Source organism: Zalophus californianus, chromosome 2 (genome assembly GCF_009762305.2).
Source record: "Zalophus californianus isolate mZalCal1 chromosome 2, mZalCal1.pri.v2, whole genome shotgun sequence".
Taxonomy (NCBI): Eukaryota; Metazoa; Chordata; class Mammalia; order Carnivora; family Otariidae; genus Zalophus; species Zalophus californianus.
In genome coordinates, this window is record NC_045596.1 from 61,128,065 (window position 1) to 61,155,200 (window position 27,136).

A 27,136-nucleotide genomic window follows, 5' to 3' on the forward strand; every position below is an offset into this window, starting at 1 on the left:
GCAACACTTTTTAAGAGTAGTCTAAGACCCATAGAAGGAGGAGCACTTAACAGTTCTTAGTAAGTATATTGGTGGTGTCTTCATTTGGAGAGGCACCTTTTGTTGCATTTCAAACATGGCCTTCTGAAGAATCCATTGCTCCGGGCTCTTATGTCATCGACACTCAGGGCACATGTTCCTGATTCCTGCTCCCCTGGGAGGCGTCTTTGCTTTAGCTGGACTCTCTTTGTGTATAAATCCTGTGGTTCCATCTTTCACACCATTGCCCTTTCTGAAGCTCATCCTTCTGCGTATAACGCCATCATCTGCTGTCAGTCTAAATCATAGCCTTCCTCTGGCCTTGTCTACCAAGGCTCAGCTCACTAACCCTATCCCGTTCCCCATCTTCGCATTCTTTCTCTATAGGTGAAGTCAGAGGCGTCCTCAAACATGTGTCTCCAGGCTTCCTGTTGGCTGACACTATTCCGATTTTTAAATGGGTTCTTCTAGCCTTAGTGATTTGATCTAATCCATGAGTCCTCTTTATTATTCCTTCTCTTGAGAGAATCATCCAAAACATCCCAATCGACCTGCCATTTTAAAGTGGAATTATCTAGGGGTGCCTGGGTGGTGCAGTCGATTAAGCGTCTGACTCTTGGTTTCGGCTCAGGTGGTGATCTTGGGGTCTTGAGATCGAGTCCTGCGTCGGGCTCCATGCTCAGCATGGAGTCTGCTTGAGATTATCTCTCCTTCTCTTTCTGCTCCTACCCCCCTAAAATAAACAAATAAATCTTTAAAGTGATATGAACGGCTTTAGTGCCCTGCGAGAAATCTTAGAAATATCAATAGTCCCTAGGTTAGGAAATTACTCGTTCAGAATATATTGGATGATCATGTTGCGATTTTCTCATTTCTGGATTTTCTATATCCATCTGTCTAGATTCAGCACTTCCCAACCTTCTAGCTTCCTTAGCGCCCCTCGGTTTCAACACACCAGCATCAGCCATACCATCTCCCTTGGCCCATTTCTTCTGCACTAAAACAGTTTTTACTAGTTCTTTAGCCATGGTCCCTGAGTTCAATTTGAAATAGATTTCTAAGCAGTTCCCCAAGACCTCAGGCTGGTTGATTTAGTTCACCCCAAAGTCATCTTTTCCATTTCCTCCCAAGTATCAAGCTAGGTCAGCTTGTTATTGACCTTTTAACACAACCAATTCTCTCTGAGTTTCTCTTCTTACTGTTCCTGCCTTTTCCCTTAGCATTCTTTGCCCTTCCTGCCAGGGGAATCTCCTCTCTCTGCTGTCCTGAAACCATTTGTTTGTTCCCTCAAATCCACCCCTGTCCTACATTTGCACAAATTCCTCCCTGCTCTCATCTCTCCAACACCTTTATTCACACCATTATCTGATACAGGTAGCTGTTTGCATTTGGCACCTTGCCAATAAATTATAATCTCTTTAAGGCTAAATGAGGTCTACTTCATGCTGTGTGTCCTGCTTTTCCTAGGAAAGTACTTCCCATTTCACACACAATGAATGCTTAATAAATGTGAAATTATTTATAGGATTTTAGAGCTGTAAAGAATCTCAACAATCATTCAATCCAGCTTCCTCATTACACAGAGAGAAAACTGAGACTCACTAAAGTTCGTTTATTTGCCAAGATGGTTACTGCCTTAGCAAAAAATTGTGTGTGTGTGTGTGTGTGCACGCACGCGTGTGCATGCGTGTGTGTGTGTAAAGCTCGGCCAGTGAGGGAATAAGTGCTTTCTGGTTGTGCCATTTATACTTCCAAATGAATCCTAGCTCCTGTTAGGCTGTTAACTTCTAGAAGCTAATAATGTTTCTCCCTCCCTCTTCCCTTCCTTCCTTCTTTTCCTTCTGTTATCCACAGGCTTAAACTATGCACAACAATGATGACAATGAAAATATATTAATGAATGAAGAGGAAGATGAATGAATACTAAAGAGGATCTTTTAAAAAAAGTTTTTGTTAGAAAGATGTGCAAATGAGATACTAGAAAAACTTCTTTAAAAAAATGAGGCAAGTAGGTTGAGTTTGGTTCTTCGTTTATGAGGTCTTGCACATACTTAGTGTTTGGTAAATGTTGAGTTGAATTAGATTGGAAAAAACAGAAATATATGGTTTTATTTAACTTTTAGAAATTGCCCAATTTAGACATTGCTTAAAGCTTTAAAAAAAAGCGTCCTTTTTTTTTGTCACAAACTAAGCTCATGATCCCATCCATGTTGTTGGAAATAACTGTATTCAAGTAGCATGCCGAGGTGGTGCACCAAATGGATATTAGCATTGGTAAGAATTCTGCTTTCTTTCAAAGCTAATAGATTCTCAAGGCATTGCCTCCTATGCAGGGAACACAACTTAAGGAATATTGGTCTGTCTCATTTTAATGAACCCATAATGTGACTGGAGACACATAATGAGAGACTTCCTCTCCATCTTTGAAAAAAACAAAACCCTAAAGAACATTCTGGGTCTTAACTAACCCATAGACCAATTTTTCCACATCTCTCACTTTGATGTACTTCCAAGCAGCGAACATCTTGATCCAGAGCTGCAGAACTGGTGTTATCCCTGGTCCATCCACCTCTCATGCTCTGACATCCCAGCCCCTTCTCAATGAGAGGAAGTGGGGCCAAGTTTCTCTGCCCAGTCTAAGCACTGTTTTCCCTCATCTTCTAATGACTTTCCCCACAAAAGATAACTTGTGTATCTCGATCCACCGAATGGAAGGGACAGTTCTTTTCTGCCTTTAGAGGAGGCTTTTCTAACTTGGCAGACGGATGTGCAGAACACTCAGTCCTGGGCATCTAAGCCTGAATTTGCTCTCACGTCAATCGCATTTTTTCATTCTTCAGCCATCCACTACATCCTTCTCCATTTTGAACTGCATTTTATCTTAGAGATTTATGGAATTTATCTAAAGTGTTTATTTTTCAATGCTCTTTGGTATGTTTGTATTGATTTAGGGTTGTGATTTCTGTTATCTTTTCTTTTTTTTTTTTTTTCCATTTTAGGCACGGCTGTCCAGTGTAGCACAAAACACAATCCAGACAATGTAGGGCTTGGAGTGAAAATGAACACTTCATTTCTACTGTAGTCTCTATTGGCTTTGTGACTGTGGGGAGTAACTTAGCTTTGCTGGACCTCAGTCTCCTCATCTTTCAAAATGAAACATTCTACCTAATGGAATTATTATAAGTATCCAATGAATTAAGCTAAACAACGTGCTTGGAAATGACAAAACACAATCCAGAATTTAGTTATGATGATATGGACCAGTGGGAGAATAGTAGGTATTGAACAGGAGCTAGCAACCCACATAACCAAGATGATATTTGACTGACTTCTGTATCCTGGCAGCACTCACTGCCTCACACTGAACTGCTGAGCAGATAATTCTCTGCCCTCATGGAGCTTACATTCCAGGGGAAAGAGAGTGGCAATAAATATGTTCATCTATGATAATTTCAGGATTGGTAAGTATTATTAAAAACCAAACAAACAATATGACGGTTTCCAGAGTGGCAGTATTTGTAGGGTAGAGGTATGAGAAGCAGGGGTCACTTTAAATAGGGAACCAGAGAAGAGTTTTCTGATAAGATCACATCTGAGCTAAGACCTGATGGATGAGAAACATGAAATCAGACACACAAAGAGGTTTGTAAGTTGGGCTAGGCAGGAGAGTCTTGGAATGTTCAAAACAAAAATAAAGTCAGTGTTGTTGGACCATAGTAAGTGTTTCAGTCTGTTCAGATGCTATAACAGAGTACCATAGTCAGGGTGTTTTATAAACAACAGAAAGTTATTTCTCGCAGTTCGGGAGACTGGGAAGTCCAAGATCAAGGTGCCTGTAGATTCGGGGTCTGGGGAGGGCCTGCTTCCTGGCCCACAGATGGCTGTCTTCTCCTTGTGTCCTCAAATGGCAGAAGGGGTGTGGGCGCTCTCTGGGGTCTGTTATAAGGGCACAAGTCTCACTCATGAAGTCTCCACCCTTATGACTTAGTCATCTCCAAAGGCCCCAACTTCTAGATATCATCACATTGGGGCAATGGGTTTCAACATATGAAGGAGGGCACATAATCAGTCTATAGAAGTAAGCAAGAGAGTGAGTGGTATGAAATGAAAATGGAAAGGCAGTCAGGGGTCAGATCATATCAGACCTTGTACGTTGTGGGAAGGACCTTGGACTGGGTTTCAGTACAGGGTGTGAGGGTACATCACATCACAAGTCTTCCTTTATTTATGGTGAGATGGACTTGATGGCATGTATTTAAACTCTGGGAGATTTGTAGTGCTGGCTCTTAAAGCCACCTTCTCTTCTCTCCTTTGTATGAATTTCTAAGGTCCTTCTTGAGTCGACAATAGGACAGGGCCTTCCAAAAGTCAACAGTAAGAACTTATTATAATTTATGGAGTGATATACAAATAAATGGCAAATATTCTTTTTTTGATTAGTTGGGAGACGTTTATCTTTCTCTATCCCATAACTTGATCTCTTGGGTTGTTTATCACCTCAAGCCAACAAGATCTACTGGGGTTGCTTTTGTCATAGTCATCTGACTAACTTTATTGAGGTCCTGCTCTATAACTGGCATGCTATCTCACATAAGCTTCACAAAACTCTGTGAGGTAGAGGGCCCATTATTATTTCCATTTTATAGATAAACAGGAAGCTAGCAGAAGGTCATAAAAAGTTAGGTGCTAATCTTAGATGTTTTAAAATGTAAGCCTGAAAATTACCTTTGAAAGTAAAGGCCACATTATCATTTTATAATTCTAAAGAGCACTTCCATCTACTTCATCCCAAGTCAGGATCAACTGGTAGAAGGACTGGGATGTGTGAACTGTGGGAAAGAGTCAGGTAGCCCAATGGCATCTTGAAGGCAGCTTGTACCATGAAATGAGGAACATATCTGAGATGTCGTCAACCTCAACAATTAAATTGGACTCCCCACATCTTCTCAGACCCCGCTTCCTGCCTTTTACGTCTGCAAGGTTCTAACCTTGGTCTCAGTTCACCCCTCTGATTGTTGTTTTTCACCTGGGATCTTGCTGTATTCCATCTTAACATACAGGTCATCAACAGTGCCTTCGTTTCTCTCTCATGCCCTTGTCTCCTCAGTTGACTTAAACTCCTGCTCCCCATCAGCCTGAACCCTGGCCTTATCTCTTGGGCTGGATACAGTCCATCCTCTGGATAGGCATGATAAAACCTTAATTTTCAAATCAGGGCAGTTACCCAAGGAGAAACACTAACTGACTAGATGAACATGAAACAATCTAGAGCTAACAGGAGCTGGATCCAGTTAGTCCAGGGAATTAAGCTTGAGGTTCATGCTGATTTTCTGGGGTACTTCAAGTTCATGCCTTCCAACATGGTGAAGAGATCGGCACCACAACAGATGGCCTTCCACGGAGGAGTGTCCATTGTACCAAACTTTATTTTGTTTGTCCCTTTCTAGCTCTTGCTTACCTTATGATATAAATATACTACTGATTATTTGCATATCACTCCATAATCTCTAGTGCTCTTCTGGTTTGGTCTCCTGCTTAGCTGACTCTCTCCATGCTTTACCTGTCTGCTCATGTTCCATGACTCTCATTAGTACCCACCGTCCCTGAAAGGCATACTTTCTAGCTCTCCTAATAGTACATTCACTTGGCATAATTCTGGGACCTCCACATATAGTTGCTCAAAGCCATTGCTGCCTAGTAGTGTCCTCGCTCAACTGGTCTCATCCCTCACCCATTCTTAGCTCCTGGCAACAGTTCAGACAGATCTGAGAATTCTAAAGATCTCAAGATTAAAGGTAACTATGATGTGAATTTGGAATTAACACACAGACAATTTAAATGGAATAAGCATTCTTCAGGTTAGCTGGACTAAGTACCTAGCCCTTTGGGGATTCAATTATATCCTAAACCACACATTTGCTAGAAGATGGGAAGAAAGGTTAAACTTCTAGAAGCAATTGTCTTATTCCTTTCCTTTAAAAAAGTTGAAACTTTTGATGGAAGAAGTTGTATAGGCATAATTTAAGCTTTTATCATCTTGCGGGTAGTCGTCTGAGAAGTTCACATTTTTTTAAGGCCTCGTCTCAGGGAAACTGGGAGGTGAGCTGCTGGAATTCAGACACGGGATCTGGCTGGGTTCCACCAATAAATACACACCCTGCGGGTTGAGATAGGATAGTAAAGGAATAGGGCAGTGAGTATATTTTGGGGAATGAGTTTGTAGAAAATACTGGACACTCTCCTCTTATTCCTTGATTTTTTGGGGGGCAGGGGGTTTTTCATATTTTCACTTTTGAGCAGCAGATCAAAAACCACACAGCCACTGACCTAAGTATGAGCTGCAGGAAAGTTAGTTCGTCTTGTTCTTTAGGATTGCACTACGGTTGCATCCTGGTGCTCTCGACTCGCCATTTACAATTACATGGGTTGCTGGCAGTATCTTGAAAGAATTACGATCACAGCTTTCCAAACATATGTAAGTAGATGCATTTGACCTTCACGAAGAAAGTGTGGTGTGGACCCTTCCAGTGTGCCGGGTGCAGTGCAGATTTCTGAAACCAGGCACTGAAGTACTGCAGTCACCTTTCCTTTTTATAAAAGAAGGCAAAATAAAGCGGAGAGGACCACAAGGTGGAAAGAAGGAAATGGACACATAGTAACAATATTTATTATTTACTCATTTTCTGCTCTGGGTTAATTAATACTCTGTTAAGTTCTTTTATTTGTGATTTTATAGAATGAGACTTGATTTGACATGGGAAAAAAGAGATTTTTCATAAATGCTGGAGCCTGGATTTAAAGCTATTTCATGTGTTCACTGACATATTCAGTCCACACGTTATTTATCGAATGCCTAAAATAGGACAGCATTGGGGAAACAGCAGCAAATGAGGTCTCTGCACCCAAAGGGCACGTGCTCTCTCTTTCTTTTTCTACCCCTTGAAGCTGACCTAGCCACTGCCACATCACATTCCCTCACCTTTCACTTCTGGGTGTGTTGGCTTGACTGCCAGCTGTCAGCATCCACATTTCTTGGCTTAAGGACTTTATTTTGCTTCCCCTTTGCCACCTGCTTAAGGACTCTGGGAGCAACACTCAACCTATGACTGAGTTGAGTTGATATATGCCCCAGCTCTCTCATCCCTTGGATGGGGAACTCTGAGCTGAGTGGTTTCCACGAGCTCCTAGAGTTGCCCCGGCAGAAGTAAGCTGCACTGGCTCATGGTTGTAGCTGCTTGAAAAGGCATCTCTATGGACTGCCTTCCTTCTCTTGCCTCCCTTATCACTTTCCTCTCAGTGTGCTTCATTTTCCAGTGTTTCCAGTTTTCTTCACTTGAGTTTGACTTCTCGTCTCAGAGTCTGCTTCTGGGGAAACCCAAACCAAGATGACCACCATTAGGGGAATGCCTACTAAGTAAGAGCTAGATCCTAAAGCCTAATGTAGATCTGATTCCAAAGTCTACAGTCTTTCCATTCTGCCATGGAATTCAAGTCAGAGGGCTCCAGAAGTATCGTAGACCTATGTTTCTTTGGGTGCTAAGAAAAGGAGAAATTCATTCTTGGATAGCATGTTTTAAAATTATCTCTTTCATCTACCCCTTCCCAGGACTGCCTTTCTCTTTCTCCACTGAATGGGTTGAGAAGTCACACTGGTTTAATCATCACTTCTTTTTTCAGTATGAATCAAGCACCAGAAAATTTCTCCTCCCCTCTGAGAGGACAATCCAGTGTCTCTTTTGTTCTGTAGATTCCTTTCTTCTCTAGGCTCCACAGATTACTGGTTAAGGAAAATGAGCTCCCCTGAGCAGAAGAGCCAGAGAGAAAAAATATCTGATTCTTTTGGAGCTCTCTGAGCATAGTTTCTCTTCTAGAATTTTATTTATGTTGCTTCTCTTCTTTCTCAGTTCATACGATAAACATAGCGCAAGAAGAAAGTGGACAACATATTGTTTTTCAGTCCAGCATATTTGACATTATACCATGGCAGTGGAATGAGGTTTGGCACCTAAGCAAGCAATAAAATATAATTTCTAATCCACCCCAACCTCAAAGTAACGCGATAACTTTTCAACACTAAAATACAGTGTTTTAAAGTAACTTGTACCACTGCCAAATTCAATACAAGAAGCTTCTTTTGAAGCTGTTTCCCCTCAATATGAATATTCTTTGACTCACTATGTTGTCCTTTCCCAGTTTCTTTGTTTTTTGCTTGAGTTCACTGAAGACTGACAAACAGTAGCTTCATGTGACAGCCATTAGTCCGCCTTAAACTTCAGCTTGATCTTGAATGGCTAGAATAATGAATAGATTTTATGTAATATAATTCATGTTGTCAGCTATCTGAAATTGGATGCTCAAGAGAAGAAATATGTTTCCAGTCCTCTCTTTTCTCAATTCATAATTTGAATATAACAATGCAAAAGGCATTATTCCTTTTTTCAGTTTATTCAGAGTTCAGTTCTAAATAATAAAGCAATAAACTTATACTCTATTAAAAAAGAGCAAGTGAGGAAGGTATTTGCCTCTTTGTACGAGTAGGAATTAACAAGGAATTTTAAAAATCATGTTTGTGTGTATGTGAGCACAGGGAGGGGCATTTAATTATAATGAGGGGGTCTTGGCAAGTCAGTGTTCATTTTAACTTCATGGTGTTGATTGTGGAACACATTTATGCCTCCTCAAACTGCAGGGAGCCTGTGGAATAGAAAATAGATTCAGAAAGTGGTACAGAAGGAAATTATCCTCCATCTTCCCATCTCTCAAGCAGGGCAAAAATTCTTCTTAGTCAAAGTTCCTTGGTTTGTCCTATTTATGCTGTCATTTCATGGAGGTTAAAAATATACCTTGCTATACATTGCTAGTGAGAATGTACAATGGTGCAGCCACTTTAGAAAAACATATGGTGGGTTTTTTTTTAATTTTAAAATGTTAAAATGTTAAAAACAGAGTTACCCTATCACCCAACAATTACACTTCTAAGTATATAACCAGGAGAAATGAAAACATGTCTGTAAAAAGACATACTCAAATGTTTGTGCCCTCACTATTTACAATAGTCACAAAGTGGAAAAAAATCCAAATGTCCATCAACTGGATAAACAAAATATGGTATCACTATACAATGGAATACTATTTGAGAAAAAAATGGAACTGAATACTGAAAAGTGTTACGGTATTGATTAATCTCAAAAATATTATGCTCAGTTAAAGAACCCAGACACACACACAAATACATATATTATGCAATTCCACTTATATGAGATATTCAAAAGAGGCAAATCTATAGAGACAGAAAGTAAATTTCTTTCTGCGTGAGGCTAATAATGGGAATAGAGAGTGACTGTGAGTTCATAGTTTCTTTCTGAGGTCATGGAAATGTTCTGAGGTAGATCACAGTGAGGATTCCACAACTCTTTATATTAAAAACCATTGAATGGTAAAGAAAAAGCCACTTTTATTCTGGTAATAAGAAATGAGAAGGAACAGGGCACTTGGGTGGCTCAGTTGGTTAGTGTCTGCCTTCGGCTCAGGTCATGATCCTAGGGTCCTGAAATCAAGGCCCACATTGAGCTCCCCCTCTGCCCCTCCCCCCTGCTTGTGCACTCTCTCTCAAATGAATAAATAAAATCTTTAAAAAAAATGAGAAGGAACAAAAAAAACAGAGATAGAAAGTAAATAAGAATCACAAAGTAGATTATAACTCATCATGTATTGATTTAATTTACTGAAATTCAAAGTAATAGAGGAAGATGACCAAAACGAAGGTCTAAAAAGCATAGCAGAGTCTTAATTACTTAAAGAAACAGGACAATCTAAAAAGTTGTTCATAAGTCAATTTAGGGAATGAGAGAGAATATGCCACATTCAGAAGACCTAGGCAGTGGATTCTAGGATTTTCTCTGAAGGAAGAATGAAGAATGCCTTTCTCATTATCAAGATCTTAAATCACTATGTTTAATTTTGCCCATGTTTTGGGACTCCTGGGGGGCTCAGTTGGCTAAGCATCTGCCTTCGGTTCAGGTCATGATCCCAGGGTCCTGGGATTGAGTACCGCATCGGGCTCCTTGCTCAGTGGGGAGCCTGTTTCTCCCTCTGCCTGCTCTGCCTGCCACTCCCCCTGCTTGTGCTGTCTCTCTCTCTGACAAATAAATAAATAAAATCTTTTAAAAAATTTTTTGCCCATGTTTTGTGTGCTGCATGTCTTTGGAGGAATGAAGTTGCAGTGTCCTGGGAAAGCAAAATAATGTAAAATATGAAAATTTTTGCTAAATTACTGAGGATAGAATTTCATTCTTCAGTGGAGTTTGAGGACACACAAGAATTTAACTTTGTGACCAAAAAAATGTTATGTTACAGAAGGGTAAGGTGTGCTGGCAATTCAAGCTTGAGAAATTCTTATTCATTGAGACTATGGAAATTTAGGGAAATCTTACCCCATTAGGGTTATAAAGGTGAATAAGCTGCTAACCTAGTAAGATTATGAAGAAGGCAAAGAAGCATTTCACAAGGGCCATCTTACACATTGTGGTCACAGGGGGGGCATGGGGTCACCTGAGAGCAGGAGCTTCTTGATCACCCATGATGCCCAGTTGTGCCCCGGGACCTGCGGTATCTGCCTTGGCTGTCCACTCTGACTTCTAATGGGGACCCTTGACATGGGGGAGAAGAGGTGGGGGTGGGGAAGGAAGAGTCTCTCAAAAGTCTACAAAATCCCCTGCCATCCTCCATTCTAGTAACTGCTGATCAAAACTTTCTCAGATCCAAGGGATCTATAGTGAATGCATACATGTATAATTGCTCAAGTGTAGTGGCTGCCTCTTCGTGGAAAGAGATGATGGATATCTCTTCTGTGATTAACTAATCAATAACTATTTTTTTTTCTGTTATGGTTTCTAGCTCTCCCATGCACTAGATTTAATTCAGAAGTGTGTTCTTGAATGGTATAAATCACATTTTCCTGTTGACAGTTTACCTTTGATTTTTCTAAAGTTTATAAGTGACACAGAAGAAAAGAGATGGTGGTTGGGGCTGTTGGTAGGGGAAATCACTGGTTATAAGGAAGTGTGATAATGAAAGAAAGACTAGAAAGCAATCTAGTGAGGCTTTAGAAAAATACAATTTTTTGCCATTTTCTTCTGGGAAAAAAATTCCTCTACAAAGTAAATATTTAAAATAGTTCATAGTACTAAGCCCGGGAATGTTTGCTTTGCAATGTAGCAGCAGTTTCACAACCAGAAATCCTAAATCTTTGAAGAAGTCTTAAAAAAAAAAAAAAAAGGGAAAAGGAAAAAGTTTATAGTAGAATAACTAGAAAAATAATTCAGTAAGGTGACTGGATATAAGATAATTTTTTAAAAAGCCAGGATCTTCCCTATGAAAAAGCAAATAATAATAATAAGAAATAATGGGGGAGCAATGTCTATTCAAGTCCTTCCACCCAATTTTTAATTAGATTGTTTGGTTTTTGTTGTTGTGGTTTTAAAAATATATATTCTGGATATTAATCCCTTATCCGATATATGCTTCAATTTTTTTTCTCTCTTTCTGTGGCTTGCCTTTTCACTCTGTTGATAGTGTCCTGTGACACACAAATTTTTTAATTTTGATGAAGCACACTATTTTTTTATTTTGCCTGTGCTTCTGGTGTCATATCTAAGAAATCATTACTGAAGTCAATGTCATGAAGCTTTCTCTTTGTATCTTCTTTTAAGTTTCATAGTTTCAGTTTTTACTTTAGATCTTTGATCTATTTTGAATTAATTTTTGTATATAGCATAAAGCAAGGATTAAACTTCATTCTTTTACATGTAAATATCTAGTTTTCTTAACATTATATATTAAAAAGACTGTCTTTTCAGTATTAAATGGTCAAATTAAAATCCTTTGACCATATATGTGAGAGTTTATTTCTGGGCTCCCTCTTCTTTTCCATTGGTCTATATGTTTATCAGCATTGGGTTCAACACCGTAAGTTTTGAAATCAAGAAGTATGAGACCTACCATTGTGTCCTTCTTTTTAAAGATTTTTTCGGCTATTTGGGGTCCCTTAAGATTCTATATGAATTTTAGGATAGAGTTTTCTAGTTCTGCAAAAAACGTCATTGGAATTTGATAGGGATTGCGCTGAATTTGTAGATAGCTTTCCTTTTGATGTTTTTGTAAGTAGAATTGTTTTCTTAATTTCCTTTTCAGAATCTTCATTGTTAGTGCACAGAAACAGTAATTGCTATATGTTGATTTTGTATCCTGCAGCCTTGATGAATTCATTTATTAGTTCTAACAGGTTTTGTGTGTGTGTGTGTGTGTGTGCGCGCGCGCGCGTGTGGCATTCCATATAGAAGACTAAGTCATTTACAGACAGGTAATTTTACTTCTTCCATTCCAGTTTGGATGTCTTTTATATTTCTTTTTCTTGCTTAATTGCTCTGGCTAATATTATGTTGTACAATAGTGGCAAGAGTGAGCATCTTTCTCTTATTTGTATTCCTCAAGTTAAAGTTTCAGTCTTTTCCCACTGAGTATGTATGTTAGTTGTGAGTTTTTCATATATGATCTCTATTATGTCACACTTTTTAAAAATCTATAAAAGTGCTAAAATAAAATATAGATAAATATTTGTTATTTGGGGGCGCCTGGGTGGCTCAGTTGGTTAAGTGACTGCCTTCAGCTCAGGTCATGATCCTGGAGTCCTGGGATCGAGTCCCGCATCGGGCTCCCTGCTTGGCAGGGAGTCTGCTTCTCCCTCTGACCCTCCCCCCTCTCATTCTCTCTCTCATTCTCTCTCCCAAATAAATAAATAAAATCTTTAAAAAATATATTTGTTATTTGGAGGAAGCAAAACATGATAAAGGCAAAAATTCTATGGGAAAGAAAAGGGTGATAGGTTTGATTATTTTAAAAAAATTGAAAATATCTATATGGCAAAAGCTCCATAAAATAAAATTATATGATAAATAGGGTAAGGTCCTTAATATAAGAGAGCTCTTACATAAGACTAAAAAGAAAAAGCTATACATAAAAGCTAAATTGGCAAAGGACATGAACATGCAATTCACAAGGAAAGAATAGCAAGGAGTCTAGGAAAAGCATTTATAATCCCCTGTAATTAAAGAAATAAAAATTGAAGTGAGATGGAATTTTTAATTTTAAAAAATTTTAAACCTTTTTTTAAACCTGTAAGCCTGACAAAGATCAGGAAGAGTGGTAGTATGCAGTTGGTAGTAGTAATTTCATACGTTTTCCATGGGAATACAAACTGGTTGAATCGTTTCTGGAGGGCACCATGTATTAACTCTAAAAAAATATGCATACTCAACAATTTTATAACTCTGGGTTTATCCTAAAAAAAAAAGTCACGCAAGATGTATATACAAGGTTGTTCACTGATATGTTATCTAAAAGAGCAAAAAGCTGGGAAAAAAATCTGAATGTCCAAAACCATAGGGCCACTAAAAATTCTGATGCTGATGTAATGTATAATGTATATACACATGTATATAGGTGTATCTCTATATAGGTATGGAAAGATATATATATATTTGTATTTATTTTTAGTGAAAAATACATTGGTAAATAATATTGCTAGTACAACTCCGGTTTAATTTACTTACATGTTTTTGATAAAATTTAGGAGACTATAGATAGGAAAGTATTAAAAATGATTGTGTCTGGATAGTGGGATTTTAAGTGATTTATATTTTCCTCTTTTTTTCATTTCTTATTCTGAGGTTTCTAGAACAAGCATGTAGTCTTGTTGTAGTCATGGTTTTGTTAATTAAAATAACAGTGATGACTTTTTTTAAATTGTAAAATATACACATATAATATTTACCATTTTAACCATTTTTTAAGTGTACAATTCAGCAATTTTTGGTACATTCATATTGTTGTGCAACCATCACCACTATCCATCTTCAGAACTTTTTCATCGTTCCAAACTACAACTCTGTACTGATTAAGAAGTAAGTTCCCATCACCCCCGCCTCTAGTGATGACTTTTTAAAATCAGAAAAATTCTTTTTTTTTTTTAAGATTTTATTTATTCATTCATGAGAGACAGAGGGAGAGAGAGAGAGAGAAGCAGAGGGAGAAGCAGGCTCCCAAGGAGCAGGGAGCCTGATGCGGGACTCGATCCCAGGACCCCGGGATCATGACCTGAGCCGAAGGCAGACACTTAACCATCTGAGCCACCCAGGCGCCCAAAATCAGAAAAATTCTATCTTTTGTCATCTTTATTCATCCTTTCCCCTTTTCAACTACACATATACTTAAAAAATAACAATTTTATTGAGATATAATTCACATACTATATCACACACACACTTCTGAAGTATTTTAGCCCTCTTTGTCTTTTTTTTAAATTAAATTCGAAATATTGGTCACGCTCTCGCTCGCTCTCTTTCTGCCGCCATCTTGGTTCCGCGTTCCCCTCACAAAATGCCTGTTGAAGCCACAGAAACCGTCCCTGCTACAGAGCAGGAGTTGCCACAGCCCCAGGCTGAGACAGGGTCTGGAACAGAATCTGACAGTGATGAATCAGTTACCAGAGCTTGAGGAACAGGATTCCACACAGGCAACCACACAACAGGCCCAGCTGGCAGCAGCTGCTGAAATCGATGAAGAACCAGTCAGTAAAGCAAAACAGAGCCAGAGTGAAAAGAAGGCACGGAAGGCTATGTCCAAACTGGGTCTTCGACAGGTTACAGGGGTTACAAGAGTCACTATCCAGAAATCTAAGAATATCCTCTTTGTCATCACAAAACCAGATGTCTACAAGAGCCCAGCTTCAGATACCTACATAGTTTTTGGGGAAGCCAAGATCGAGGATTTATCTCAGCAAGCACAACTAGCAGCTGCTGAGAAATTCAAAGTTCAAGGTGAAGCTGTCTCAAACATTCAAGAAAACACACAGACTCCAACTGTACAAGAGGAGAGTGAAGAAGAAGAGGTGGATGAAACTGGTGTAGAGGTTAAGGACATAGAATTGGTCATGTCACAAGCAAATGTGTCAAGAGCAAAGGCAGTCCGAGCCCTGAAGAACAACAGTAATGATATTGTAAATGCTATTATGGAATTAACAATGTAACCATCTGAAAACGAGGACTTTTTTTGGTGTTTCAAAAGAATAACTGCAGCTTGGTTTGAAATTTGTACTCTTTCTATCATTAATAAAGTTATGGCTTCTTGTTGGATGAAAAAAAAATTCAAAATATTGTAACCATGCTTGAAGTACAATGTTAGGGTGAATGTTCTTGAATTTCTTTAGGAATGATGATAGAAGAATAATTTTAAGTGAATTTTACCTGCTAGAAACCTGTGTCCTGTTTTTGGGAAGGAGCTCTGGTTACCTTCAAAGGCTGTTCCAACTGTTAAACTGGAAACAGCTCCCCTCCAAAAGTTGAGTTAAACCCAAGAGCAGGAATCCATTAATAGGTCAACAGCAGGAGAGGAAGCATGGGGATTGGAAAGGGCCGAGGGCAGCTGTGGTTCATTTGGTAGTTTAAAATTGGCTTTTCTTTTATTCTCTTATTCCTGCTACCTACATAGAATCCACGAAGAATAGGGATGTTTTCTCCTACACATTTGATTATAATAACAGGCCAAGATCTCTTTGAACAGAACCAGTAAAGAAAAGAAGCATCCGTGGCCATCAAACTGGGTAAAATAGTAACATAATCTCTGGTTTATGGTTTGAATCCTATTAATTATAATTGTGTGGACTTGTACAGTTGAGAATGCTTTGGGAGTTTTTTAAAGCGAGATTTTTCAAAGACCACATTCCTCATTAGACCTTCCCCATTAAGGCATGCTTGAATGATGCTACACAGCCGAATAGTTGAGATTTTTTTCCACTCTTGTCATAGACTGAAGACAAAGGATTCTTCCGCCTGCCAAAGTTCCCGGGAGCCTAGGTTGAGCGGCTGTGACAGCGCTTCAGCGGGGAGCTTTTTATTCAGTCTTCGATTTGCCGTCAGGCCTCATTCACTAAACAGGATCAAGTTGGAGCAGTATATGGAGAAAAAAAAAAATCAATGGAGGAAAATCCCACACAGCCAGATAGAGTGCCATGGAGCCACTTTTCCTTTTATTGATGCTGAGTCATGATGAAGTCTAGGCTAAGGCACAGAAAACGGTAAAATCCTCATTCTAACTGCATCGTGTATTCTCAGTGCTTTGGCTAAAGTCACGTCAGAACAGTTGAGCACATGTATTGCATTAGTATTGCGATTTACTTGACTTCTCTGAGAAGTGGCAAGAGTTGCATGAAAGAACTGGGGGACCTGTGGTTGATACCAAAGGTAGCTTGTGGCCTTACACCCCTGCTCATTGTCAGTCTCTCCTAGCCTCTACCTTATCTGGAAAGCAACCCTAATGTACCTGCTCCTTCTAATTCACAAAGTTCTTGTGAGGCTCAAATAGGATCAACTCATATGTTTGTTACAGTATCAGGGCATACTTCTTATTCATCATCACTAGAATTTTTATATTTGAATTTAGAAGTTGTGTGTATATGATTCTTCTGGATATGCATGTGTGGACTTTCACCATTACCAAAAGAGGTAACTGTTTAATATTACCCAAAGAAAAGCGTTGAGGGCTATAACTTATATAAGTTATATAAGTTATGACATAACTTATATAACTTATGTCATATAAGTTAAAGGCACTTTTAAACTTATATGGAAGATAAAAATGGTCTTTCCATTTGCCTTCAATTTAGTAAAAATAGCATATTTGTGAATGGACATATCCACAGGCATCCTTCCCTTTAATGTAAAATCCGGCAAAGCATAGTAACTAAGAGCACAAGCTCTAGAGCCAGAATTTTTGGGCTCACATTGAAATTCAGTCACTTGCTAATAGTGTACCTTTGGAAAGTTATTTAACCTCTGTTTTTCTCATTTTTAAAACTGGGATAATATGTCATAATTACTTCATAAGATCATGTGAGGTTTTAATTAGTTAATAGAAGTAGAGCTCCCAGAACAGTGGCCAAAACACAGTAAATATCATTAGTATTATCTAGTTAATTGAAAGAGAGTTTTGGGGAAAGAAGGAGAAAGAGAGGGTCAAATAAAACTCTCCTCCCTGCCCAAACAAAACAAAACAAAACAAAACAAAACAAACAGGAAAGAGTTGTCAAAAGAGGTTAAGACAGCAGGGAAGGTAGAGATCCTGATGGAGACACAGATGCACAAACACACCGAAACAGACACCAAGACAGAGATGCTTTCACCCTTGTCTTTATGAGCTTTATGTTTCTTACCACTGAAGGTTTTAAAAGTCGTATTACATCTTTACATTATAGTCTATGTATTCATTTGCTAGGGCTGCCATAACAAAATACCACATACACACACACACACACACACACACACACACACACACACACACACACACTGGGAAGCATAAACAGTGGAAATGTTTCTCGCAGTTCTGGAAGCTAAAAGTCCAAAGTCAAGGAGGTCAGCAGGTTTGGTTTCTTCTGAGGCCTTTCTCCTTGGTTTGCAGGTGATACCTCTCATTGTGTCCCCACATGGTCTTTCCACTGTGTGCGCACATCCCTGATGTTTCCTCTGTGTCCAAATTCCCTTTTCTTATAAGACACTGGTCATGTTGGGTTAAGGTCATATGACTCTAATAGCCATGTTTTAACTTAACTGTATCTTTAAACACCCTATTTTCAAATGCAATCATATTCTGAGGTACTGGGGTTAGGGTTTCAACATATGAATTGGCAGGGGATGAGGGGATATGATTCAGCCCATAACTGGTTATAAATGCTTTTTGCCCCACACATAATGAGAAATTAACTAAAGGGCCAGAATTTACTCCAGTATCATGGAAAGGAGTCAAAGGCAATTATGAGTCCAGTAGAAAAATTTGTTTGAATATCTCATGTGGTACTTATTTTTTTTTAAGATTTTATTTATTTATTTGACAGAGAAAGAGAGTTAGCGAGAGCAGAAACAAGCAGGGGGAGTGGGAAAGGGAGAAGCAGGTTTCCCGCTGAGCAGGGAGCCTGATGCGGGGCTGGATCCCAGGACGCTGGGATCATGACCTGAGCTGAAGGCAGACGCTTAACCGACTGCGCCACCCAGGCGCCCTCATGTGGTACTTATTTTAATCATAAGAAGGACAGCTGACTTTTATGGAGCAACTCAGACTTCCATGGAAAAATAATAGACATTTGACAATAGTTTTTGGCTTAGTCCATACAGAATTTAGAAAGTAGAAGATAGGAAAACAGAAACTACACTAGTTATTTTAGCAGAGGAAATTTAAAACAAGGACTACGCATTTACTATGACCTGCTTATGAGGAGTAATGTAGCATGATATCATCAGTGAAGTGGATACCTGTGATGTTTGGTGGGATGTCAAGATGATCACAATCTGTGGGGACTAGCCTATGACAGAGAGCAGAAACGGACTGGGGTAACAGACTGGAGGGGTACTGCTGTCTCTGTTAGTTGAAAGCACAAGCCTTGTAATGATACTTGAGAATTGTTTGATGGGCAGCAAATTAGATCAATTGCTGTGTACCAGATGCCAGCTACTTATGTTCTTTTGCTCAGGTAACCACATCTGGAATAGCAGCTACAATTGGCAGGACTTGATTAAGTTTACAATAATCCATGATCATTATCCAAGATGAATACATCTTCTGCACAGACCAAATAGGCAAGCTAAATTGGAATGCTAGGAATCACCATACCTGCATCTTTTAAGTCTTTGGTGGTGACATTTATCTTGGCAATTATCCTAGGGATGTAGTATTGCTTTTGGTTTATTGCCTAGGACGGGGTGGAGGGAGTTCCATGAGCTTTCACTTGGCCCTTCTACAGTACTAGCTCTTTTGCAACATTCCAGTGTAGAGATTAGACCCATTTCCAAGCATGTCTCCACGAATTATACATTCAAGAACTAAGGAAATAACCATAGGGTGAGTCCTGGAAAGTAAACTTGAGCCCAAACTTCACTGATCCTCTGAGCACCATTAAGTCCTCTCTTTGCCTACTGGCCTGCAGTGGTGTTTTGGGTCCCCAGAAGTTCGCAATCATTTAGAACCAATATCAAGAAATTTTCAAAGATCTATAGATTCTTTCATTTCCCTCAGTAAAAAGGTCAAGACGTCACCTGAATCCTATTAGCAAAGTTGGTCCACATCACTTGTTTATCTAAAGAGCTAGTATATATGCATGTGTATGTATGTATGGATGGATACCTACTTATTCCAAAAATAATTTCAAGTAGCTACTAGTCTAAGAAGTTGCAGTAGCCAAGGAGGGGCACCACTCAGATCTTCCTTCAGAAGAAACTGCTGCAAGGAAGATAATGGTCAGACAGCCTCCAACTGTCAACACCTTTTATCTGCTGCAGTGTTCATGCCAAGACCATGCTCCCCATTCTGCTGCAGGTGGATGGCTGAGCAGATCAGGGATGAAGGCTGGGTCATTCCTGACCGATGCCTGCTGTGCGAGGCAGTCTGCTCCAGGTTCAACCTGGCCAGGACTTTCTCAGGATTGCAGCCAGGCTGAAGCTCCCCCTACTCAGTCTTCCTTCCTTCCTGCTCTCCTTTCACATGTGTCAGACTCGATGGGGGTCAGAAGGCTCTCACCTCTTATTCCCAACCCATCTCTCCTGTATCTTCCTCAGGTGTTTCCCCAAGTACACATCTTGCATGTCAAGTTCCACTTTGGTATTTGTTTCTCCGAGGACCTGAGTGGACATTGAAATAACCTTAAGTGCAAAACTGAAGTCCATTGAATATTAGACTGTTGGCAAATATAAGATTGCTAGGCTTTGGGTAACAATTTTACCTATTTCTAATAATGGAAAGTTTCTTGAAAAATTAATTAAAGGTGCCATACATAAAAGGTTGAACAGAGCTGGAAAAACGTCATTGCTTTAAGTGGGAAAGTGTCACTTTTGAAAATAAAATTTTAAAGTGGATGTAGGAAAGAGAAAATTTCTGGGCTGGGGAGCAGAAACGGAGATCTTGAGCAGCGTTTACACATTTGTCTGTCTCTGCTGTTTATCTTACTCTATTTTGGTTTCCATTTTATATCATGAAGTGTTAACATAAACTAAGATGTCAAAAATGAAAAATGTGGGGTTCATGTGGTGCTCTCAACAGGCCCCTCGAAGAATATTTTTTCTTCTTTCAAGGATCAGCTAAAATTGAATTTGGCATTGTTTGCCCTTTGTTGCCTAGGCATTCGGGTCAGACTCTTGTCTGACCTGAGTGAGGTGGTGATGGACAGTTCTGTGGAAGGCATTATCACAGCCTAATCAGATAAACTGAAAGCAAAATTGTTTTTCTCTTCTCCCACGGCATCTGCTCCTTCATGTTCTTCCTCTTTTATGTTCTCGTCCAACTTGCCTTGTGAATTCTCAAGACATAGTACAATTTGGTGTTGATGGTGGGATAGAGGTTTTGTACGGAAACAGTTGTATGAATCTGTGTCTTCTGCCCTGTATACAGACTCCCTCCGTAACTAAGAGGAGTGGCAAGAAGCCTCAGCCACTGAAGCATGGCCTCGTCTGTAGTATTTTCTTTACCAAGTGCAGCAAGAGGGGTCCTGCTGTTTCCTGGATGCCCTATTTGGCCTTTCAGTCAGTGATGATGATTCATTTTTCATGGAAGAATTTAAAACCTTCACCTTGTACTAGTAACAATAAGTCCAAGTCTAGAGTCAGCAGAAGCCTTGCAAAAAATAATCAAACTAAACAAAACTAAGAACACCAAAAGCCAAGTTCTAAGGGCAATGCAAAATCTCTTTGGTTTGTTTGTTAAATTTTACATTTTAGCAACAATAACAGACAAGGAAGGACTATGCTTGGGTATGGGCTGAAGATACAATGACAACATGGGATACCGAGAGAGGAAAATACTGCCAAAATAGTATTTTGCTTCTCTGTGAAGAGAACAATAGGAGGAAATTATTTGTTGCATTTGTGCTTTATGCCAACCCTTGTGCTGGATGATTTTTATACATATAACCTTGGTCCTCCCCAGAACACAGAAAAGAAAGCATGTTACCTCCATTTCACTGAGGAGTAAACTGAGGCTTATAGAAATTAAATCAACCCAAAATCACATGACCTCTTTGTAGTCCCTCTGGGATTCAAACCCAGGCCTGTCTGACTTTAAAATACAGATGAAGGTGAATGGTCATGGAACTATAAAGTATAGAGCAAATACTGGTAAGAGAAGCTAATGCCTCAAGCAACTAAGTAATGAGTTCCAGTCTAGAGCAAACAAAGATCAAGGCTCTCGGTGATTGCCCTCTATACACATTGCTAATCCTAACGAGGTTCTCCTAGACCTTACAAATGAAGGCACAAACTTCAACTGGCGATCTTCAAGGAATGAAGTGAGGAAAAAGGGAAAGCATAGAAAGATCAAGATGAAGATATATAGTCCCAACTTTCATAAACCTAGTCATAATTTGAAGAATTCCAGTGACCTTTGTGTGCCAAAACTTCATTTGCACTGTCTTGAACTTAGAGAAATGACTTGGTTATAAGGTTGACTTCCAAGGAGTGCATCCTACTTTCCAATAATTAATTTTGAAAATGGATACAATAAACCAATCCGACAAGAGGCTATAACAATTGTAAATATCTATGCACCTAATATTGGAGCACCTAAGTACATAGAGCAAATATTAACAGACGTAAAGGGAGAAATGATGGTAATACAAAAGTTGTAGGGGACTTTAACAGCCACTTACATCAATGGATAGATCATCCAGGCAGAAAATCAACAAGAAAATAGTATCTTTATTTAAATGACACATTAGACCAGATGTATCTAGCATATATAGAATATTCCATCCAAAAACAACAGAATATACACTCTTTTCAAGTGCACATGTAACATTCTCTGGGATAGATCACATGTTAGACCACAAAACAAGTCTCAATAAATTTAGAAGCTTATAATCATATCCTTTTGGTCACATCTTTTATAACCATAACAGTATGAAACTAGAAATCAATCACAAGAAAAACACTGAAAAAAACCCACAAACGCATAGAAGCTAAATGACATGCTACTAGATAACCAATGAGTCAACAAAAAATCAAAGAAGAAATTTAAAAAAAATACATGGAGACAAATGAAAATGAAAATACAACAGTCCAAAATTTGGGGGACAGAGCAAAAGCAGTTCTAAGAGGGAAATTTATAGTGATACAGGCCTACCTCAAGAAATAAGAAAAATCTCAAGTAAACAATATAACTTACATCTAAAGGAACTAGAAAAAGAAAAACAAAGCCCAACGTGAGTAGAAGGAAGGAAATAATAAAGATCAAAGCACAAATAAGTGAAATGAAGACTAAAAAAAGAGATCAATGAAACCAAGAGCTGGTTCTATGAAAAGATAAAAAAAATTGATAAACCTTCTTTTTTTCAAAATTGATAAACTTTTACTAGACTTGTCAAGAACAAAAAAAAAAGAGAGAAAACAAAGTCAGAAATGAAAGAGAAGTAACAACCAGCACCACAGAAATACAAAGAATTTTAAGAGACCACTATTAAAATATATGACATGTGGCACCTTGGTAGCTTAGTCATTTGAGTGTCCAGCTCTTTTTTTTTTTTAAGATTTTATTTATTTATTTGAGAGAGACAGAAATAGTGAAAGAGAGCATGAGCAGGGAGGAAAGGGAGAAGCAGGCTCCCTGCTGAGTAGGGAGCCCGACTCGGGGCTCCATCCCAGGACTCTGGGATCATGACCTAAGCCAAAGGCAGATGTTTAACTAACTGAGCCATCCAGGTGCCCCGAGTGTCTGGCTCCTGATTTCGGCTTGGGTCATGATCTCGGGGTCATGAGATGGAGCCCCACGTCAGGATCTGCACTCAGCGGGGAGTCTGCTCGAGATTCTCTCCCTCCATCTTCCCCTGCCCCTCCCCTCCACACACACACACTCTCTCTCTCAAATAATTATATAAATTAAAAAGAAAAAGAAAATTTATATGCCAACAAATTGGACAACCTAGAAGAAATGGAAAAATTCCTAGAAGCATACAATATTCCAAAACAGAATCAAGGAGAAATAGAAAATCTGAACAGACCAATTACTAGTAACAAAATTGAATCTTTAATCAAAAAACTCCCAACAAACAAAAGTCCAGGACCAGATGGATTCACAGCTAAATTCTACCAAACACTTAACAAGGAGTTAATACCTATTCTCTTCAAATTATTAAAAATCGAAGAGAAAGGAAAGCTTCTGAATATATTCTACAAGGCCAACATTACCCTGATACCAAAACCAAAGACACTATAAAAAAAGAAAACTCCAGGCCAATATCCCTGATGAATATAGATTCAAAAATCCTTGACAAAATATTAGCATACCAAATCCAAGAATACATTTAAAAAAAACATTCACCACAATTGTGTTGAATTTATTATGGCGATGCAAGGATCAATCAGTGTGATATATCACATCAACAAAATGAAGAATAAAAATAACATGATGATCTCAATAGATAAAAAGCATTTGACAAAATTCAACATCCATTCATGATAAAAACTTTCAACAAAGTGGGTTTAGAGGGAACATACCTCAACATCATAAAGACCATTATGAAAAACCCACAGCTAACACGATACTCAATGGTGAAAAATGGAGAACTTTTCCTCTGAGATCTGGAATGAGACAAAGATGTCCACTCACTTTTATTCAACATAGTACATAGTCCTACCCATAGCAATCAGACAAAAAAAGAAATAAAAGGCATCCATATTGGTAAGAAAGAAGTTAAAAGGTCACAATTTGCAGATGACATGATACTATCCATAGAAAACCTTAAAGACTCCACCAAAAAAATCATTATAAGTAATAAATGAATTCAGTAAAGTTGCAGGATACAAAATGAACACACAGAAATTGGTGGCATTTCTATACACTAATAACAATGTATCAGAAAAAATGAATTTAAAAATTGCATTTACAATTGCACCAAGAGGATTAAAATACCTACGAATAAACTTAATTAAGGAGATGAAAGACCTGTACTCTGAAAACTATAAAACACTGATGAAAGAAATTGAAGACAATGCAGACAAATGGAATGATATTCCATGCTCATGGATTAGAAGAACAAATGTCATTAAAATGACCATACTGCCCAAAGCAATCTACGGGTTCAGTGCAATCCCTATTAAAATACCAATAGCATTTTTCACAGAGCTAGAACAAATAATACTAAAATTTGAATGGAACCACAGAAGACTCTGAATAGCAAAGCAATCTTGAAAAAGTACAACAAAGCTGGAAAAGACTTTTCAATAAGTGGTGTTGGGAAAACTGGACGGCTACATGCAAAAGAATGAAACTGGACCTCTTTTTCACACCATACACAAAAATAAACTCAGGATGGATTAAAGACCTAAATATAAGACCTGAAATCATAAAACGCCAAGAAGAGAGCAAAGACAGTAATTTCTTTGACATCAACTGTAGCAACATTTTTCTAGATATGTCTCTTAAGGCAAGGGATACAAAAGCAAAAGTAAACTCTCGGAACTACACCAAATAAAAAGCTTTTATACAGTGAAAGTAACCCATCAATAGGGGCACCTGAGTGGCTCAGTCATTAAGCCTCTGCCTTCAGCTCAGGTCATGATCCCAGGGTCCTGAGATTGAGTCCTGCACCAGGCTCCCTGCTCAGCAGGAAGCCTGCTTCTCCCTCTCACATTCCCCCTGCTTGTATTCCCTCTCTAGCTGTCTCTCTCTCTGTCAAATAAATAAAATAAAATCTTTAAAAAAAAAACCCATCAATAAAACAAAAAGTCAACCTACTGAATGGGGGAATATATTTGCAAATGATATATCCAATAAGGGATTAATATTCAAAACATATAAAGAAGTTATGCAACTCAACACCAAAAAACCTCTAGTAATCCAATTTTAAAAAGTAGGCAGAGGACCTGAATAGACATTTTTCCAAGAAGGACATATACAGATGTTAACCAGGCACATGAAAAGATGTTCAATATCACTCATCATCGGGGAAAAGCGAATCAAAACCACAATGAGATATCACTTTACACCGGCCGAATGACTAGACTCAAAGAGACAAAAAATAACAAACGTTGGTGTGAATGTAAGTTGGTGTAACCACAGAGGAGAACATTGTGGAAGTTCCGCAAAAAATTAAAAATAGAGCTATCATATGATCCAGTAATTCCAGTACTGGGTATTTACACCAAGAAAACAAAAATACTAATTAAAAAAGATATATGCACCCCAATGTTTATAGCAGCATTATCTACAATAGCCAAGTTGTGGAAACAACCCCAAGTACCCATTGATAGATGAATGGACAAAGAAGATGTGGTCCATATACACAATGGAATATTACTCAACCATAAAAAAGAATGAGATCATGCAATTTGAGACAACATGGATGAACCTAGAATGTATTATGCTAAGTGAAATAAGTCAGACAAGAAAGAGAAACAAAAAACTGAAACAGCTATAAATACAGAGAACAAAGAGATGATTGTCAAAGGGGAGGAGGGTGGAAGGACAGGCAAAATGCGTGAAGGGGGATAGGAAGTACAGGCTTCCATTTGTGGAATGAATAAGTCACAGGAATAAAAGGCACAACATAGGGAATAGAGTCAATAGTATTGTAATAGGGTCATATGGTGACAGACGGTAGCTACACTGGTGGTGAGCACAGCATAACATATAAACTTGTTGAATCACTGGGCTGTACACCTGAAGCTAAGACAACACAATGGGCATGTGAAGATACGGAGCTTTAGAGAAAGGAAGCTTGAGGTTTAAGGTGAAAAATATCAAGAATGGGTCAGCGAAGTCCTATCTGGTCTGGTAAAATTCTGAAAAGTTCTCTTCATTTAAAGCTTTATTTGTCATTGACATACATGGTTTAACAACATTTTAAAAAATTATAGCTATCTCTCAATTAGTATTTAAAGTGTGCCCAAATTTAATGCTCTGTATGCATTAATTCATTTCTTCTTTACAACACACTTATGAAGTAGGTCCTATTATAAACCCCACTTTGCCGCCGAAGAAAGAGACGTGAAGACTGTCCTTTGACCCCAGACTCAGAGCCACTAACTACACTGCATCCCTCTGTCTACCCTATAGCGTTTCTGTGAGAATCAAGTGAATTTTTGTGTGTGAAAATGGTTTGAGACCACAAAGCACTATATACTTGAAAGCCAGTTCTCAAGAGATAGAAAATTGTTATTCACTCTACTCTGTGGAACACTCCTTTTAATACAGTACTTGGAATATAAGTTACTGTTGAAGCTAAAATAAAATTAGCTACAGATAAAGGAATATTTTTGGATGGTGAAATAAGTATGAAGAAAAACGTAAGGATAAAAAGGGAAAAAATGATGTACAAAGGTAAGGTGTAATTAAAAAAAATAGCCTTTCTTGGGGTTGAGAGTTTTTCACAGAGCCGAAAACAGAGATTGCATTGCCACGTTGTGTAGAATGGTTGCTGGAACAGGATTGACCTGTCTGTAAAGGGATAATTGCATGGCCTAATAGATTCTTCCCACCTTCAACTGCTAATGAAGCTCTTGGAAAATGTATCGCCACTTAATGAACGAGGCTAAAAATGCCAAGAATGCTTTTGCCAAGGTTGTGTTCTCTAGGCCCAGACTGAATTCATTATTTTGTTAGTGTACTGCCACCAAGCCAACTATGGGCAATTTAGCATGCCACATTTCAAGCAGAATTTAATTCATCTAATACATTCACTTCCGTGCGCCGTAAATGAGACAAATACCCCATGGTCAGGTGATAGCCTCTCAGTAATGCCATAAAAAGAAAGTAGTGATGTTAATGATGGAGAGTTCTTCAGTTAAGTCTCGGTTATATTCTCATTAAAAGCTGGTTCCAAAATTTGCCAAGGAGGGGCGCCTGGGTGGTTCAGTTGGTTAAGTGTCTGACTTTTGATTTTCGCTCAGGTCATGATCACAGGGTCGTGAGATCGAGCCCCACATTGGGTTCTGCACTGGGCGTGGAACCTGCCTAAGATTCTGTCTCATCCTCTCTTGGCCCCTCCTTCCCCTCTTAAAAAAAAAAAATTTGCCAAGAATATCAAGGTCCT

General features: G+C 38.7%; 1 pseudogene across 1 annotated transcript; it reads left to right on the plus strand.

The window, feature by feature from the left end:
- The first annotated feature begins 14,400 nt into the window (after window positions 1-14,400).
- LOC113924568 lies at window positions 14,401-15,220 on the plus strand (annotated as a pseudogene). The gene has a single exon (XR_003520711.1). The product of XR_003520711.1 is annotated as a nascent polypeptide-associated complex subunit alpha-like (transcript).
- The last annotated feature ends 11,916 nt before the right edge of the window (window positions 15,221-27,136 follow it).